The 20,252-nt window shown below is 44.4% G+C and overlaps 1 pseudogene; it reads left to right on the top strand.

The window, feature by feature from the left end:
* The first annotated feature begins 12,853 nt into the window (after positions 1-12,853).
* Positions 12,854-19,787, top strand: LOC127315119 (magnesium transporter MRS2-E-like; annotated as a pseudogene).
* Positions 19,788-20,252: the final 465 nt, after the last annotated feature.

The raw sequence follows: 20,252 nt of genomic DNA on the forward strand, positions 1-20,252 counted from the left end.
TTGAATTGTTTAAAGATAGCACTCAAGCAATTTACTTTGGAATGGCAGAGAAATACCATGTAGTAGGTAGGTATGGTGGACAAAAATGGCATAGTGGTTGGCTCAAGGATTTGGATGCACGAGAAGTATTCCCTCTCAATACAAGGCTTAGGCTAGCAAGGCTATTTGAAACAAACACAAGTATGAACCGGTACAGCAAAACTCACATAAAAACATATTGCAAGCATTATAAGACTCTACACTGTCCTCCTTGTTGCTCAAACCCTTACCAGAAAATATCTAGACCTCAGAGAGACAAATCATGCAAACCAAATTTTAGCAAGCTCTATGTATTTCTTCATTAATAGGTGCAAAGTATATGATGCAAGAACTTAAACATGAGCACAACAATTGCCAAGTATCACATTGTTCAAGACACAAATGGCATAGTGGTTGGCCCAAGGATTTTGGATGCATGAGAAGTATTCCCTCTCGAAACAAGGTTTAGGCTAGCAAGGTTGTTTGAAACAAACACAAGGATGAACTGGTGCAGCAAAACTCACATAAAAGACATATTATAAACATTATAAGACTCTACACCGTCTTCCTTGTTGTTCAAATTCAATACTAGAAATTATCTAGACCTTAGAGAGACCAATTATGCAAACCAAATTTTAGCATGCTCTATGTATTTCTTCATTAATGGGTGCAAAGTATATGATGCAAGAGCTTAAACATGAGCACAACAATTGCCAAGTATCACATTATCCAAGACATTATAGCAATTACTACATGTAGCATTTTCCGTTTCCAACCATATAACAATTTAACGAAGAAGATTCAACCTTCGCCATGAATATTATGAGTAAAGCCTAAGGACATATTTGTCCATATGCAACAGTGGAGCATGTCTCTCTCCCACACAATGAATGCTAGGATCCATTTTATTCAAACAAAACAAAAACAAAAATAAACCGACGCTCCAAGCAAAGTACATAAGATGTGATGGAATAAAAATATAGTTTCAAGAGAAGAAACCTGATAAGTTGTCGATGAAGAAGGGGATGCTTTGGGCATCCCCAAGCTTAGATGCTTGAGTCTTCTTGAAATATGCAGGGATGAACCACCGGGGCATCCCCAAGCTTAGAGCTTTCACTCTCCTTGATCATATTGTATCATCCTCCTCTCTTGATCCTTGAAAACTTCCTCCACACCAAACTCAAAACAACTCATTAGAGGGTTAGTGCACAATCAAAATTCACATGTTCAGAGGTGACATAATCATTCTTAACACTTCTGGACATTGCACAAAGCTACTGAAAGTTAATGGAATAGAAAAATCCATCAAGCATAGCAAAACAGGCAATGCGAAATAAAAGGCAGAATCTGTCAAAACAGAACAGTCCGTAAAGAGGAATTTCTAAGAGGCACCAGACTTGCTCAAATGAAAATGCTCAAATTTAATGAAAGTTGCGTACATATCTAAGGATCACTCACGTAAATTGGCATAATTTTCTGAGTTACCTACAGAGAATTAGGCCCAGATTCGTGACAGCAAGAAATCTGTTTCTGCGCAGTAATCCAAATCTAGTATGAACCTTACTATCAAAGACTTTACTTGGCACAACAATGCAACAAAACTAAGATAAGGAGAGGTTGCTACAGTAGTAACAACTTCCAAGACTCAAATATAAAATAAAAGTGCAGTAGTAAAATCGTGGGTTGTCTCCCACAAGCGCTTTTCTTTAACGCCTTTCAGCTAGGCGCAGAAAGTGTGTATCAAGTATTATCAAGAGACGAAGCATCAACATCATTTTCACAATTTATCCCGTTAGGTATATTAGATGCTCCTTTTTCTATAGTGGTATTAAGAGCTTTATCAATTTTAGGCCTGTAATAGTTTTTTGGTTTAGGCACCTTAGAGACATACATGAACTTTTGCTCCTTACCCACATAAGCTTTCTCTCTAAACTTAATAGACGAAAAAGTTGAACCCAAGGTTCCCATAGCTTCTTCAAGTTCACTAATCCTTTGGGTTTGATTATCATGAATAGCACAAGCTTCTAAGATGGCAATTCTCTCATTAATTCCGCCTAGAGATCTATCAAGTTTATTGGTGCTATCAAGTAATGCTCCCAAATTAGTCTCAATACTTGGAAGATTTTGCTCTATGGTTTCCAACTTTTTCATGACATCTTCAAGAGAGGTTTCAATTTTAACTTCATTAACAGGTGGTATTCCAAATAGACTCTCAATAATGCAACTAGCTTCTAAGGCAGGAGTACCTAGGAAGTTACCTCCCGCGAGACAATCAAGAACATACCTATTCCAGCTAGAGATACCAACATAAAAATTCCTGAGTAGGATAGTGGTGGAGTGTTTCTTAGTGCACCTATGATGGGCATCACTAATTCTATACCAAGCATCTTTTAAACATTCTCCCCCTTGTTGCTTAAACGAACGAACTTCAACTTCAGGATTATTCATTTTAGCAATAGTAAATAAAGCAAACTAGATAAAGTAAATGCAAGTAACTAATTTTTTTGTGTTTTTAATATAGCAAACAAGATAGCAAATAAAGTAAAACTAGCAACTAATTTTTTTGTATTTTGTTTTAGTGCAGCAAACAAAGTATTAAATAAAGTAAAGCAAGATAAAAACAAAATAAAGAGATTGGAGGTGGAGACTCCCCTTGCAGCGTGTCTTGATCTCCCCGGCAACGGCGCCAGAAAAAGAGTTGCTGGCGTGCAGTTGACGTGGGAGTTAGAAATCTCTGTGGTGTAAATTTTCTTCAGTTCTCCGGCAACGGCGCCAGAAAAAGAGCTTGATACGCGTACAGCACGCGTCCGTTGGGAACCCCAAGAGGAAGGTGTGATGCGTACAACGGCAAGTTTTCCCTCAGTAAGAAACCAGGGTTTATCGAACCAGTAGGAGCCAAGAAGCACGTTGAAGGTTGATGGCGGCGGAGTGTAGTGCGGCGCAACACCAGGGATTCCGGCGCCAACGTGGAACCTGCACAACACAACCAAATTACTTTGCCCCAACGTGACAGTGAGGTTGTCAATCTCACCGGCTTGCTGTAACAAAGGATTAGATGTATAGTGTGGATGATGATTGTTTGCAGAAAACAGTAGAACAAGTATTGCAGTAGATTGTATTCGATTAAAAGAATGGACCGGGGGTCCACAGTTCACTAGAGGTGTCTCTCCGATAAGAATAAGCATGTTGGGTGAACAAATTACAGTTGGGCAATTGACAAATAAAGAGGGCATGACCATGCACATACATGTTATGATGAGTATTGTGAGATTTAATTGGGCATTACGACAAAGTACATAGACCGCTATCCAGCATGCATCTATGCCTAAAAAGTCCACCTTCAGGTTATCATCCGAACCCCTTCCAGTATTAAGTTGCAAACAACAGACAATTGCATTAAGTATGGTGCGTAATGTAATCAACAACTACATCCTTAGACATAGCATCGATGTTTTATCCCTAGTGGCAACATCACATCCACAACCTTAGAACTTTCTATCACTGTCCCAGATTTAATGGAGGCATGAACCCACTATCGAGCATAAATACTCCCTCTTGAAGTTACAAGCAAAAACTTGGCCAGAGCCTCTACTAGTAACGGAGAGCATGCAAGATCATAAACAACACATAGATAATAGATTGATAATCAACATAGCATAGTATTCTCTATTCATCGGATCCCAACAAACACAACATATAGCATTACAGATAGATGATCTTGATCATGTTAGGCAGCTCACAAGATCCAACAATGAAAGCACAGTTAGGAGAAGACGACCATCTAGCTACTGCTATGGACCCATAGTCCAGGGGTGAACTACTCACTCATCACTCCGGAGGCGACCATGGCGGTGAAGAGTCCTCCGGGAGATGATTCCCCTCTCCGGCAGGGTGCCGGAGGCGATCTCCTCAATCCCCCGAGATGGGATTGGCGGCGGCGGCGTCTCTGGAAGGTTTTCCGTATCGCGGCTCTCGGTACTGGAGTTATTATCGAAGAAGGCTTTAAGTAGGCGGAAGGGCAGGTCAAGAGGCATCACGGGGGCCCCACACAGCAGGGCCGCGCGGGCCCCCTGTAGGCCGCGCCGCCCTACTGTGGCGGCGCCCCGTGGCCCCACTTCGTCTCCTCTTCGGACTTCTGGAAGCTTCGTGGAAAAATAGGCCCCTGGGCGTTGATTTCGTCCAATTCCGAAAATATTTCCTTACTAGGATTTCTGAAACCAAAAACAGCAGAAAACAGCAACTGGCTCTTCGGCATCTTGTTGGAGACGTATCACACCCGTTGTATGCACACGTAGAATCTATAACACCCGATCGTCACGAGATGCTTCGAAACGACAAGTCTTAGCAACGGTGCATACTAAGGACGATCACTTCATGGATATGCGAATATCGTTAGTGTCCAACTTAGTTGGAGGATTGGGACGCCTGGCGTCTTCAATCTTCGTACATTCCCATAAAACTTATGAGTTTATGTAGTCTCACTAGATTATATTCTATCATCTTGTAATAAGGTCTTAGATATCACATATATCTCATACCTTGCTTATTTATGAAAACAAACTTTTCAGCTCCTTACTTTTCAAATAGATTTGAACTTCAAGTTTCACGGAGACAAGATGATTCTAGGTACTAATTGAAACCATTGTTCTTTGAATAAGCAATGTGAGGTTTACTAAAAGTTTGCAATAGGACTTAATCATTTCTTGATTCTTTAACAATACGGTACCAGTCCGTAAAGTTGCTTATCAGACTTAACAGTATTTCTATCTCAATTACAAGACTAGCGCGTGGTAGAAAACGGATGCCAATTCCACAAATTAATTCAAAATACTATTCAGACTATGTTCTTGATAATTAGTTCATGTTTTAATCTAATTACTAATGAACTCCCACTTAATACAACATCCCTCATAGTTGTTAAGTGGTACACGATCCAAATCCACTACACCAAAAACGATCATCACGTGAGATGATGTAGCTTCAATGGTGAACATCAACATGTTGATCATATCATCCATATGACTCGTGTTCAACCTTTCGGTTTCCATTGTCCCGAGGCCATGTCTGTACATGCTAGGCTCGTCAAGCAAACCCAAGTATTCCGCGTGTGCTAACATGGCTTACACCCGTTGTATGTGAACGTAGAGTCTATAACATCCGATCATCACGAGATGCTTCGAAACGAAGAACTGTAGCAACGGTGCATACGAGGGGATAACACTTTATTATCTTGATATTAATGTGAGGGATCATCTTATAATGCTACCGTCACGATCTAAGAAAAATAAGATGCATAAAGGATTAACATCACATGCAATTCATATGTGATATGATATGGCCCTTTAGTCTTTGCGCCTTTGATCTTCATCTCCAAAGCACGGACATGATCTCCATCATCAACGGGCATGATCTCCATCATCGTCGGCATAGCGTCAAGGTCCATGGCGCCGTCTTCATGGTTGTTCACCGTGTGTAGCAACTATTACAACTACTTTGAAATAATACTACAACATGAAATATAAAGACAACCATAAGGCTCCTGCCGGTTGCCACAATACAATAATGATCATCTCATACATATTCATCATCACATCATGGCCATATCACATCACCAAACCCTGCAAAAACAAGTTAGACGCCTCTAATTGGTTTGCATATTTTACGTGGTTTAGGGTTTTCGAGTAAGATCCAATCTACCTACGAACATGAACCACAACGGTGATACTAGTATTGTGAATAGAAAGCGTAAACTGAATCTTCACTATGGTGGGAGAGACAGACACCCGCAAAGCCACTTATGCAATACAAGTTGCATGTCGAGCGTGGAGCAAATCTCATGAATGAAGGTCATGTAAAGTTAGCCCGGGCCGCTTCATCCCACCATGCCGCAAGATGCAAAGTACACGAACTAAAGACAACAAAGCATCAACGCCCACAAAATAATTGTGTTCTACTCGTGCAACCAATCTATGCATAGACACGGCTCTGATACCACTGATGGGATTTGTAGCATAGAAAACAAAAAATTTCCTACCGCAAGAACGAAACACAAGCCAAGATCTAATCTAGAAGACAGTAGCAACGAGGGGATCACGAGACTAACCCTTGAAGATTTCCAAAGCCTACGAGATTAGATCTCGTTGTTGCAGAAGATGATCACTTGCCGCTTTCAAAAGCGCGTAGAAGATCTTGACGGTGCCACAATCGGGCAGCACCTCCGTACTCGGTCACACGTACGGTGTTGATGAAGATGACGTCCTCCTCCCCGTTCCAGCGGGCAGCGGAAGTAGTAGATCCTCCTCGGAATCCCGGCAGCACGACGGCGTGGTGGCGGTGATGGTGGAGATCTCCGGCAGGGCTTCGCCTATGCGCTGCGGGAGAGATATGTGGAGTAGGGGCGCTAGGGTTTGGGGAGAGGGGGGTCTTGGGGTGCCAGCCACTTGGGGGCTGCGGCCAAGAGTGGCTTGGTGTGGCCGGCCCCCTCCCTTTGCTCCTCATTATATAGGTGGAAGCCCCCAAGAGTTGTAGTCCAAGTCTTCGAATAAGACCCCAACACCAAAACTTGCCATAGGTGGGAAACCTACTCAAGGTGGGACTCCCACCTTTCCTTGGAGGGGGGTGGCCGGCCACCTTAGGTGGAGTCGACCTGGGATTCCTCCCCCTTAGGGTTGGCCGGCCATGCTAGTGGAGTCCCTCCGGTTCTCCACCTTCCATATTGATTTCTTCCGGACTTTTCTAGAACCTTCCATAAATGCACCGGATTATTTTCAAACTCACAAAATGACTTCCTATATATGAATCTTATTCTCCGGACCATTCCGGAACTCCTCGTGATGTCCTGGATCCCATCCGAGACTCCGAACAAAACTTCGAACTCCATTCCATATTCCATATCTACTTAAAACGACATCAAACCTTACGTGTGTCACCCTACGGTTCGCGAACTATGCAGACATGGTTGAGACCTCTCTCCGACCAATAACCAATAGTGGGATCTGGAGATCCATAATTGCTCCCACATATTCAATGATGACTTAGTGATCGAATGAACCATTTACATACGATACCGATTCCCTTTGTCACGCGATATTTTACTTGTCCGAGGTTTGATCATCGGTATCTCTATACCTCGTTCAACCTCGTCTCCTGACAAGTACTCTTTACTCGTACCATGGTATGTGGTCTCTTATGAACCATTCATATGCTTGTAAGCTAATTAGACGACAGTCCACCGAGAGGGCCCAGAGTATATCTATCCGTCATCGGGATGGACAAATCCCACTGTTGATCCATATGCCTCAACTCATACTTTCCGAATACCTAATCCCACCTTTATAACCACCCATTTACGCAGTGGTGTTTGATGTAATCAAAGTACCCTTCTGGCATAAGTGATTTATATGATCTCATGGTCGAAAGGACTAGGTATCTATGTATCGAAAGCTTATAGCAAATGAACTTAATGATGTGATCTTATCCTACGCTTAATTGGGCTTGTCCATTACATCATTCACATAATGACATAACCTCGTTATTAATAACATCCAATGTTCATGATCATGAAACTATGATCATCTATTAATCAACAAGCTAGTTATACAAGAGGCTTACTAGGGACTCCTTGTTGTTTACATAACACACATGTATCAATGTTTCGGTTAATACAATTATAGCATGGTATGTAAACATTTATCATAAACACAAAGATATATTCTAATAACCATTTTATTATTGCCTCTTGGGCATATCTCCAACATTAATTACCAATAGTTTCCCTTGAAGCCCCGCTGCAAACGGGCTGGTAGGATAAAAGATGTTACGCAAGTTTCTCATTGCGAGCACGTATGACTATATGTGGAAAACATGCCTATGATATTAATAGACTGGATATTTTGTCTTAATGCTAAATTCAATTCTGTCAATTGCCCAGCTGTAATTTGTTCACCCAACACTTGTTATCTGGAGAGTTACCACTAGTGTAGATCGTCAGGAACCCCGGTCTTATATTTCATCATCATTGCTTTTCAATCAACTGCGCGCTGGGATATTTTCCAGTGCCATCTCCTCTGTGTTACTTCTACTGATGTGTTACTATTGCTCTCATATTACTGCTGCATCACATTTACCTGTCAACACGCCATCAAAGTAGTACCAACTATTTTCTAGCACCGCATCATATTACCACTGCTTTCACATCACCCTGTTGCTAGTGCTTTTCCAGGTGCAGCCGAATTGACAACTTCGCTGTCAAGGCTTATAAGTTTTCTTTGGCTCCCCTTGTGTCGAATCAACAAATTTGGGTTTTACTTCCCTCGAAGACTGTTGCGATCCCCTATACTTGTGGGTCATCAAGACTATTTTCTGGCGCCGTTGCCGGGGAGCATAGCTCTACTTATAAGTTCACCTGGGGAGTACACTCCACCTCTCTCGCAGTTTTATTTCATTTTGTTTTGTCTAGTTTATTTTTGTCTAGTTTTATTTTTCCTATATATATGAAAATCCATAAAAAAATGAAAAATCGAAAAACTAAAAAATGTTGTTATGCAAGGACCTACTTTATACTCTATGGAACTTGCATAATTATTTATGAAGTATAGAGATCATATAAGGGCAAAGTCATGGGGGGCACATTAAAAAAGTTGGATACAATTGCTAAAATTTTGCTTAAACGCCATGATATAAATTGTTGCTCTAAACAGATTACTAAACATCTTAAATTCCAATGTGGCTTTGATGACCCACAAGTATAGGGGATCGCAACAGTCTTCGAGGGAAGTAAAACCCAATTTATTGATTCGACACAAGGGGAGCCAAAGAATATTTGTAAGCCTTAACAACGGAGTTGTCAATTCAGCTGCACCTGGAAACAGACTTGCTCGCAACAGTTTATCAGTAGCAACAGTTCTATAGCAGTACCAGTAGTGAAATATATGCAGCAGTGTAATAAGACAGCAGTAGTGATTATAGTAAACATCAGGATTAAAATACTGTAGGCATAGGGATTGATGAATGGGCACTGCATGGATAAGATAACTCATGTAATAATCAAAACAAGGCATTTGCAGATAATAATAAAATAGTATCCAAGTACTAAATAACCATAGGCATGTGTTCCGTATATAGTCGTACGTGCTCGCAATGAGAAACTTGCACAACATCTTTTGTCCTACCAGCCGGTGGCAGCCGGGCCTCTAGGGAAACTACTGGTAATTAAGGTACTCCTTTTAATAGAGTACGGGAGCAAAGCATTAACACTCCGTGAACACATGTGATCCTCATATCACAGCCTTCCCCTCCGGTTGTCCCAATTTCTGTCACTTTGGGGCTTCGGGTTCCGGACAGCAATATGTGTATACAACTTGCAGGTATGATCATAAAATAATGAATATCATCATGAATCAATAACATGTTCAGATCTGAAATCATGGCACTCGGGCCCTAGTGACAAGCATTAAGCATAACAAGTTGCAACAATATCATAAAAGTACCAACAACGGATACTAGGCACCATGCCCTAACAATCTTATGGCTATTACATGAACAATCTCATCCAATCCCTACCATCCCCTTCAGCCTACAATGGGGATTTACACACACATGAATGGGGGAAACATGGGTGGTCGATGGAGAGGCGTCGGTGGCGATGATGGCGATGATATCCTCCAATTCCCCGTCCCGGCAGGGTGCCAGAACGGAGTTTCTGATCCTGAAATAAGGTTTTCGGTGGCAGCGGAGTTCTGGATGTCTTCTGGAAAATTGGTCGAACCCTCGTGCGTTTTTGGGTCAAGGGCTTTATGTAGTCCAGAGGGGAGCGCCTGGGGCCGGCCGAGGCGGCGTCCCCGTGTGGCGGCGCGGCCATGGGCCCACCGCGCCGCCATGTGGTGTGCGCGCCTCGTGGCCCCCCTCCGTCTCGTCTTCTGGCTCCGTGGGTCTTCTGTAAAAATAGGCCCATTGCAATTATTTCCGGGGATTTTCCTGAAAGTTGATTTTCTGCACAAAAATAAGACACCAGGGAAATTCTGCTGAAAACAGCGTTAGTCCGTGTTAGTTGTATCCAAAATACACAAATTAGAGGCAAAACAATAGCACACATGTTCGGGAAACTAGATACGTTTTGGACGTATCAACTCCCCCCAAGCTTAGCTTATTGCTTGTCCTCAAGCAATTCAGTTAACAACTGAGTGCGATAAAAGAACTTTTACGAACACATTTGCTTATATGATGTAAATATTCTCATTATATGGACGAGTACTTAGGCAATTCATAATAAGATAAATGCAAATAAAGTCATCTAATAGTTATGTCAATCATGAAAAAGATACCAACAAACTAATAATAAGCATCATGAAACATATCTGTCAGCAGGATTGCAATGCTCATAAAAAGATATGATAAAGTGGTATCTCGCTTGCCCGTATTTGTACATCAAAACATAAATGCCCAGGCACCTCTGAAATTCATGGGAAGGCTAGAAGTAAAGATTATCAAAGATAAAAGCATCAAAGTTATACCACAGTTAACCATATTCTGGGACAAACATATTACACTAAGAATGACAATTATGCTATCAAGAAGGTGCTCAAAGAAAGGATGGTGACTCAACATAAAGGTAAAAGATTGACCCTTCGCAGAGGGAAGCAGGGATTAACATGTGCTAGAGCTTTTCATTTTTGAAACAGAAGTAAAATTGTTTTGAGAGGTGTTTGTTGTTGTCAACGAATGGTAGTGGGCACTCTAACTATCTTGTCAACTAGTCTTTCAAGAGCGGCTCCCATGAAGGACGTTATCTCTACCAGCAAGGTAGATCATCCCTCTTCTCTTTTGTTTACACATGTATTTTAGTTTTATTTATAGATGACACTCCTCCCAACCTTTGCTTACACAAGCCAAGGCTAACCGAATCCTCGGGTGCCTTCCAACATTCACATACCATGGAGGAGTGTCTATTTGCAAATTAAGTTTCTTACTGATAAATCAGGGCAAAACATGTGAAGAGAATTATTAATGAAAGTTGTAATTAATTGGGGCTGGGCACCCCGTTGCCAGCTCTTTTTGCAAAATTATTGGATAAGCGGATGTATATGCCACTAGTCCATTGGTGAAAGTCTGACTGACAAGATTGAAAGATAAAACAGCACATACTTCCTCATGATCTATAAAACATCGACACAAATTGAGAAGTACTTTGAAGGTTTTAAAGGTAGCACATGAAATTTACTTGGAATGGTTTGAAATGCCATGCATAGGTATTTATGGTGGACACTTTGGAATAACTTGGTTTTCAGGGATTTGGAAGTACGAGCAGCATTCCCGCTCAATACAAGTGAAGGCTAGCAATAGACTAGGAAGCGAAAATCAAGAGAGCAATAACCGTCATAATCATGCTTGCGACAGAATAAAATTAACGGAGGCATAAAAGTGATACAAGAACTCCGAAGCAAAGTAAATCATCGAGGCTTAATTGACTTTTTGTTTTTCAGTCATATGCATGTGTGAGCATGTGCCAAGTCAATTTAAATGAATTATTCAGAGGAGGATACCACAATGTCACACCTATCTATGAATAAAACAATGCAAGCAAATATTTATGACATGCTACTCATTATTAATAAATTGGAGCTAAACATGAGAGATCATGAACTACTAGACTTTCATTAAATGACATATACCTCACATGAACCAACTAAGCATGCTCACATGGATGAGTATATGTACAAAAATGAAAACAAATAGAGTTCATACCAGCCTCTCGCCACAGTCGAGTTGTCGTAGATCGTCATTATTGCCTTTCACTTGTGTGGCTTGAATAATATGAAATGAAAACCAAGCTCCAACCACCGGAGACCGCTGAACTCCATAATAAACTTTACAAAACCGAAGAAGAACAACAAATCTTTTTGGTGTTTTCGAATTGGAAACAAGAACAAAGAAAACAGGCAAACAAAGCAAAAATATTTTTGGATATTTGAATAACAACCCGAATTAAAAACTAAGCAAACTAATACTAAATACTAAATAAATAAATAGAGAGAAACAACAGAAATATTTTTGGTCTTTTATTTTTTTCGAAAACAGAAATAAACAACAAGCAACAAAACAAAAGAAAGAAAATAGAAATATGGATATACAAAGTACCGACAAGATATGATATGTAGATGAGTGAGATGTCGGTGTACCCCCCCCCCCCCCCCCCCAAGCTTAGGCTTTTGGCCTAAGTGGAGATCAATCCCACCGTGCCCATGAGGTGGCGCCTCCGTAATATGATGAAGGAGGATCCTGTCCTTGGTACAAGCTGGAGGACGCACCAGGATACGTGACGGTGTACCCGTCAGAGGGCTCGGCGTCCTCGGAGTCGTGCTGCTGGTGAAAACCAAGTATCCTCAGCTGCTCATCCACCTCCTCCTTGGAGCGCGACCACGGCCTCCTGCGAACACTGAACAAATCGGCCTGCGGCAAAGAGATTTCCCTCTCATCCCCATCAATAAACAACATTCTATAGACAATATTTTCTAAATTAGAGTTAGTTGTGACAAATTGGTGACCCTTCATAGCAGCAATATCAAGCTTAATAGGAATTAATTTCTCATCACTAGGATCAACAGAAAGACCTAGATATGCAACAATATGTGAAGCAACAATTCCTCCATAAATAGGTCCCTTATTAGATAAGCGACGAGCAATGAGAGCACCAAGATAATAAGGTGTACTTCCAGTAAGTGCAGCAACCAGAAAAGCAAGATGATCTACACTACTTAAAAAGAACGAAGTTCCTCCGTTTTCTGCCACCAATTTCGTCGTTGTCGCCCTCTTGGGCCTGGTCGAGCTTATCTTCGCCCCTTGGGCCTGGCCCAACCGCAGAGCCTCCGCTCATCCTCGCCCATCCCCGTCTCGTCCCACCTCATCCTCGCCCTGATCCGCCGGTACGTGCGGGCGGACATGCCCTCCGAGGCCGCCGAGCTGTTCCGCCGCATGGAGGACTATGGCGCGGGGGCCCCCGACCCCGCGGTGGCGCTCGCCTCCCTCCTCGGGGCGCTCTCCCGGAAGCGGCTGGCCGGCGAGGCGCAGGCGCTCTTCGACAGCTACAAGTCCGTCTTCCCGCCGGACGTCGTACTCTACACGACCCTGGTGCACGCGTGGTGCCGCGCGGGGTGTCTCGACAAGGCACTTAGGACGGGCACCACTGCAGGGGAACTGGGGAAGGGCGCCGACCTTCTGTACGCCAGGGACCAAGGCACCTAAACGCGTCAACGTTCGGGTGGACTGTGGCGGCGCTGGTGCTCGCGTGCCTCATCAGCGCTGGATCCGTGGGATTGCCTTCTAGAAGTACAGGCAGAGGGTAAGGACCATCAGACTGCCTGCTCGATCAAAATATCTATATTGAACCTGCACCAGTAGTTGCATTGCTTGGTGCTTGTGTAGCCAAAACAGTGCTAGATAAATTTTGATACGATGCATGAAACCAGATTGGACTCACACTTACAAGTCATGATTCTGACCATTGCTGTATAAAATTTGGGATAACGATGTACTATTGCTGCAGACAAGACGAGGAATGGCTGCTGGAGGTGATACAGTATACAGACTTACCAGTTTAGATAGAAGTAGTATCACTTATTCCAAACCAAACTGAAGTTTCATGTTGGGAAAAGGAATTCTATCCAGTAAGCTAAACTATTCTCTTATTTTGCTTCCTAATTGATGGCGTTCGTTTTGGTAAGCAAATATGTGAAAGCTCTAGCAACCAGATTTTATTAGGATGAGCTTTTGGCTTCTGTAGCTCCTTTGGATCTATATATTTAGTTTCTTGTGAAACCGGACCAAATACAACGAATATTTAATTAGCGTGGACTTTTATCAGTGCATGTGAATAAATTTTCATTGTAAATGGTTGAACATCAACCAGGCTATCAATACTTTCGCGTGTTTGATTGGCCTTTTCATATCCAGCTCTTTCTTTTGTTTATCATGTTTTATGCACTGACTAAGTCCATGATCCATATACTGTGTCTCAAGAATTTTGCTCCCAACAGCCTTATGCACAACTCTTTGACGTGGCTATGTTCATGGTCGCCATATGTTATAAATATCGTTTGTTATACTTTTCCTTACTATCTATCTATAGTGGTTGATGGAAAAAACTTGAAATGGGGTTGAAACTTATATTTAGCCCATGAACTGAAGTTCTTTACTTCTTTTAGCTCACTATTCTGTAAAGAACATGCACAAGTTGCTTGACATAGTCACTTGTACCACATTTTTTAGATTTCACAATGAAGTCCGTAAGGAGGAGAAATCACAACGAGCATCAAGAAGAAGATCCCCAATTGCTAATTATTTGATTGCCTATTCAAGGTACCTATTTGTGGGATTTTGACGTTCTTTTTGCTTGTGGGATGCACACCGTTGTACGAAGTCTGGAGCTTAAAAAGGTGGAAGATTTCGAAATATGGGAAGAGTATTTTCTTCATAAATATGAATCATTTAGCGAACTTAAAAGAGGTTTCGTTAATATGAATAGTTTTGTGCAGGTACGCTTCACCCTCTTCTTCTTCTTGCTGCTGCTGCTACTACTACTGCTGCTGCTACCTTCAAAATCTGATGTTCATATGAAGACCAGTAACACGACTTCTACGGGGCCATCTTAGTACTTATCTAAAATTCAATATAAAAGTATTTCCTTTATTCAAGTCTGTCATATCGATATTTAAAAGTAGGTCAATCAAGAAACTTTACTCTTACCCACGGGTTGTGCACTTTGCTACAAATATTTTATATCCTAGGCCTGATAAGTTGTTGATTATATAAGGTTTAATATGAGTGCATATTATGGATCACTAGCGTGATTGCAGTTCACTATATATTTCATTGTATGTATTGGTAAAAAAAAAAGGAGCCGGGAGTGGAATTTTGTTTGAGGAAGGGACGATGGATTTGGAATTAGTGGTTTCTCATGAACTATGATGTTTTATTAAACAATGTTACATAGTGAAAAATTTAGGTAATTGTGGTGGATTGGCTGAATTGATTAAAAAGGATCTGCTTAAACTTTCCTTTTAGGTTGAGGTAAATTGTACCTCTTAAATCCAATACGTGTATGAGAAAGCGAATGGAGTTCATGTCACATTTCTTTAGATCTTTACATAGATGAAATAAACAAGCAATATGAAGAAGAACGGAATGTTTGCATCTGATAGACAGTGCATCTATTTTTAATAGCTTCACTCTTACTATGCAATTGCGCCCCTAGCAGAATTGCATCCGGTTTGATACTTAGAACTGCTACAAAGTTTCATATGCATGAGAAGAAATTTACGTTAATTCAACGCTTACTATTGCAAACTATATTTGGTTACTAAATCTTTAGATTTTAGTACATCTGCAAAAAATCAAAGTTATGATCATGTATCAATAATGCAAGGGGGGAGGACGGGTGAGGCGGCTGATTGACGGCATGGACAGTGCTGACGAGAATGAAGCAGTAGAATGTGCCCGGTGCACCCTCTGCATCCCTCTGGTTAGTTCCTCACCAAATGGTCATTGTTCTATGCTTTCAGAGCATTGCCTTCTTTGTGTTTTTGCCATTGTAACATCTGTTTTTCTGTTTGAACATGTGCTGAATTGTTAATGCGAATTATAGGCATGAAAGTGATTATATAGTTCATAGTGACGGTATCTAAGGCACACCTGCTCTTTGTTGGCACATCTACTGCATTCGTATGTTCCAAGTAATCCTACCCTTCCATAGTTTGAGTAACAAAAAATAAGTTTTTTACGAGTTTAATCTATGCTTCCTCAAAGAAACACAATATGTTGTTCCTTAATTAATTTTAATGAGGTTTACAATTTGTCTTCATAGTTGCAAGAGTATGAAGAAGCAAAAAAAAAAGAAGGTGAGGAGAGTAGTGTCACACTGTTACTAATTTGATCAACTAAAGAGTACCTTATAGACTTGTACCATGCCATCTATTTGACCTTTGCAAAAGATTTTAGGTTAGGATGCACCAATCTCTGGGTTGTTGGCATTTGATGATTCACGGATTGCCATTCATCATGTAAACTGAGCTCATATAATTTGAGCTTCTTTACGTCAATGCCTAATTCAATGTCAATGCGAGATTATGTTTACCTTAAAAGCAAATGGATTCAAGGATTATGATTTGTTGAGCGCAACTTGTCGCTGGGGTACCGACTCACAGAGACTTAAAAAGAACGAAGTTCCTCCGTTTTCTGCCACCAATTTCGTCGTCGTCGCCCTCTTGGGCCTGGTCGAGCTTCATCTTCGCCCCTTGGGCCTGGCCCATATTCGTTCTCCACTTCCTTCCGAGCGAGGAGGCTGAGGCAGCCATTCGATCCAAAAACCGAGCGATTCACCATGCTCCCGACCTAGGGTACCGCCACCCCGCCGCCGCTCCCTCCTGCCATGGCGCGCCGCCTCCCTCCGGTCCCAAGCCGCTGTTCCGCCGCCTCGGTCCAACCATAGTGGCCTCTCGTGCAGCCGTGCAGGCGACGGCACATCCTAGATCCGATGAGCAGCAGGGGCGCTCGCATCTTCAATGCTGCATCGATGCAGAGGTGGGGAGCCCACGCCCACCCTGATGACGGCTGAGGCAGGCGAGGCTCTGGCTCAGGAGAAGGATCCCGCGCCCCGCGCTGGCGCCAGTGCCGGTACCGGTGTGGCGGCGGCGGCGGCGAGCCAGGAGTGGCTGGTGGTGCCGCCGGCGGGGGAGTCGCGCGCGGGGGAGTTCGGGCGGCACCGGATCATGGAGATGACGGGGCTGCCGGCGCGGGACCTCCGCGTGCTCGACCCCCTCCTCTCCTACCCGTCCACCATCCTCGGCCGCGACCGCGCCATCGTCCTCAACCTCGAGCACGTCAAGGCCATCGTCACCGCCGTCGAGGTGCTCGTCCGCGATCCCAGCAATCTGAGGCTCCAACCCTTCCTCCACGCCCGGCTCGCCCTCCCGGTACGATCACGCCATTGTCACCATTACCACCAGTCATGCCACGATAGATTGCATTTGTAACCGATGCTTCCGCGTGCAGGACGCGTCCATCGTGAATCTGGCAACCGATGGAGGAGACGAGACGGAGCAGGGTGGCCATGGGAACGTGCCAATGCCTGAGCTCGGCACGCCTGGCTGCGCCAAGAAGCAGCCCTTCGAGTTCAAGGTGCTCGAGGTCTGCCTCGAACACACATGCAAATGCATGTAATCGGAGGTATATACTTCAGGACTAAAGTCCGGCCGTGTTGTGCTACAGAAATTTATGATTTGTCAAATCGATCGATTACTTTTTCGAGAATACACCCTGGAAGGTGTATCAATCATATAGAAGAAGAGGCCAAGACAGCCGGTACAACGCCCAGAGGGCACCACGATACAAACGCAACGCCACACGACTAACAGCTACCCGCACAAGCTAACCGGAAAGGACACGCCTTGCATCGTCCCCCGCCAAGAATGGCTAGGAGGCGAAGCACGAAGCTTCTAGACCGCGTCACAACCGAAGAGGGAACTCTATGAGGTCGACCCCAACTCCAAGATGACCCAAGCCAACGCAACCGTCCACCCAAAAGCGCCTAAGGGTCGGCGAGAGAACGGCGGGACCGAACCAGACCAGAGGTGGCGACGACCAAGAAGACCCAGCGACGGTGTACATAGCGCCCCAGAAGCTCCCACTCTAGGCGGCGGCCGACAACGACTCCAGCAGGTGCACCGAGAGCTCCACGAACCACCTAGACGACGCCTCCAAGGAGGGGAACGACGCAGCTGCGCCGCCGCCGCCCGTTCCGATGACCGGAACTAGGGTTTCCCCTGGTAGTCGGGAAGGGGAAGCACGGACAGAGCCATGACGACGCCTCCAAGAAGGTGACGGCGCCCACGGGCGTCGCCGTCGTCAGCAAAATGCAAGGATTTCTCCCGGCCCTGCCGTCGACCCCAACTCCATCGGACACGCGCAGAAAGGAGCCGCCTTGGCCACACCATCGACGAGAGGCGAGCCATGGCCATCAGCCGAGCAGGATGCGCCGCCAATCGCCCCACCAACACCGAAGACGGAGCTGGGCGGTGGGGATCCCAGCCCGCCGCCGCCTGGCCGGCCGCCGGCACCACCACGGTGCCCAGCAACCGACACCGAAGGCGCCACCGCGCTTGCCCACCACCATAGCCAAGATCCAGGCCCGCACAAGCCCAGATGGGCTGGGCGGGGAAGGAGCTCTGCCATGGCAGCGGGGGCGCCCCCAACGCAGGGAGGTCGCGCCGCCACCTCAATCGACGCCATGGCGCGGTCGACGTCGAGCCCCACAGCGCCTCGCTGCCGAACGCCGCCGGAAACCACTCCACCGCCGCCAGAGAGGAGCAACCGCCACCACCACGCGAAGGAGAAGGCGACCGACCAACCGCAGCCCACGCGCCGCGCCGCCGGCTGGAGTAGCCTCCATCCAACGCCGCCGCCACGGGCCGCTGCGGATGAGGGCCGCCGCCTTTGCCGCCTCAGGATGCGAGAGGACGCCCCGCGCAGCTCGCCGGCCGCCGCCGCGCTAGGCCCCGCCGACCTCCGCCGAGATGCACCGCCGCCATGGACGCCGCCCCGCACGGCCCACCACGCGCCGGGTAAGGGAAGGCCCGCCGCCGCCAGCACCGCGCGGGCTTAGCCCGGCGGCGCACGTTGGCGGCGGCAGGGGAGGGAGGAGAGAGGGGGAGCGGGAGGTTGGGGCTAGGGTTTCTCCCCTAGGCCGCCGCGGGGGACGACCAGGGGGAGCGGGGTACCGTGTCCATCGATCGATTACTGAGTACTGAGTACTGACACACGCTTGTTACCAACTTACCATGTTTCTTTCTTGGTGCAAATTTATGGCGCCAGACATTGGCTCTCGAGAAGGAGGCGTACCTGGCATTGGACGAGCTGGCCACCAGGGTTAGCACGCACAACCTGGAGCACGTCAGGCAGATCAAGAGCCGTCTGGTCGAGCTGTTAGCGCGCGTGCAGAAGGTAGTATATATAATTGGGATTTGGGAGTCTTCAGTCTTGTGCGTTGGCTACACGTTCTTTCTCTGAAGCAGTTATAAGTTTCAGTTAACTGCTTGTATATGGTATTTAAGTGTTTCTCAACTTATGTTTGGGCTGTGGTGGCCTGTCGTTCGCATCGCAGGTGAGGGATGATATCGAGCGCTTGCTAGATGTTCTTTCTCTAAAGTAGTGTAGATTAACCACATAGTAGTGTAGATTAACCACATAGTCTGTAACATAGTAGTGTAGATTAACCACGTAGTGTAGATTATTTTGTTAGTGTTAGCTGGTTATAACAGAACGAGGAACCTGCATAGTGTGTACTTGTATTATAGTACTATTGAAGTATGTTCTTCCCCCAAGAAGGCATGTACATTTATTTTGTCTCGAGCTTCTGCTATTCCACTCAGAGATCATGAGATCATATGTAATCATTAGTTGTTTTTCGTATCTTTAAAACCTTGTACCCTTAACTCACTTGTATAAACGGTTTTACTGAGCAAATGCCCATATTAACGGGTATGATTGTATGAGAAAGTGTATTGAATAAATATCATGATGCTGAAGATGAGAATGTGAGCTTCAATTTTGCTGATAATATGGTTTTTGAATCAAAATGGAGAGCCTAATTAGTTTGTAACCACCGAAGCCTCATCAAGTTGTACACAACAAAAGCAGGTACATACGGGCAATTGCAATTTGTTTCTGCACACATGTTGAATATGACAATTTTTAAAATTTGGTTTGATATATGTTTCACTTGTACAGATTATGGACTGCCCGGAGATGGATGGTGTCGATGTTCCAAAAGAATCGAACGACATAGCCCGAGACGGTATTGTTAGAAGTGAACAAATATTCATGTGTGACATGTAAATTTTGCACGTATATGACTAAGAATTTTTTTTAAGGGGTCATGATGTTACAAACAATACAAGATGTTAACCAGATAATGTTTGTCTTGCCCCGTAGCAACGCACGGGCATTTTAACTAGTAACTAGAAATGTTGCTAATGTTCTCCCTACCAAGAATGCTAGTAGCAAGATAGTATGTGAAATATCTAATGGCAGGGAGCTGAATGTTCCTTATCTTGCCGTGCTGAATGGTACGGTCATCATCGTGGGTAACTTCTCGATAGAGTTCCATCAAAGCTTTGGGGCGGTTCTCGATGTTCTTTGCTGTACCTATAGGAGTAATGTCTAATGCAGCACAAAAATCACCCAAC

The sequence above is a fragment of the Lolium perenne genome, chromosome 7, assembly GCF_019359855.2.
Source record: "Lolium perenne isolate Kyuss_39 chromosome 7, Kyuss_2.0, whole genome shotgun sequence".
Classification (NCBI taxonomy): domain Eukaryota; kingdom Viridiplantae; phylum Streptophyta; class Magnoliopsida; order Poales; family Poaceae; genus Lolium; species Lolium perenne.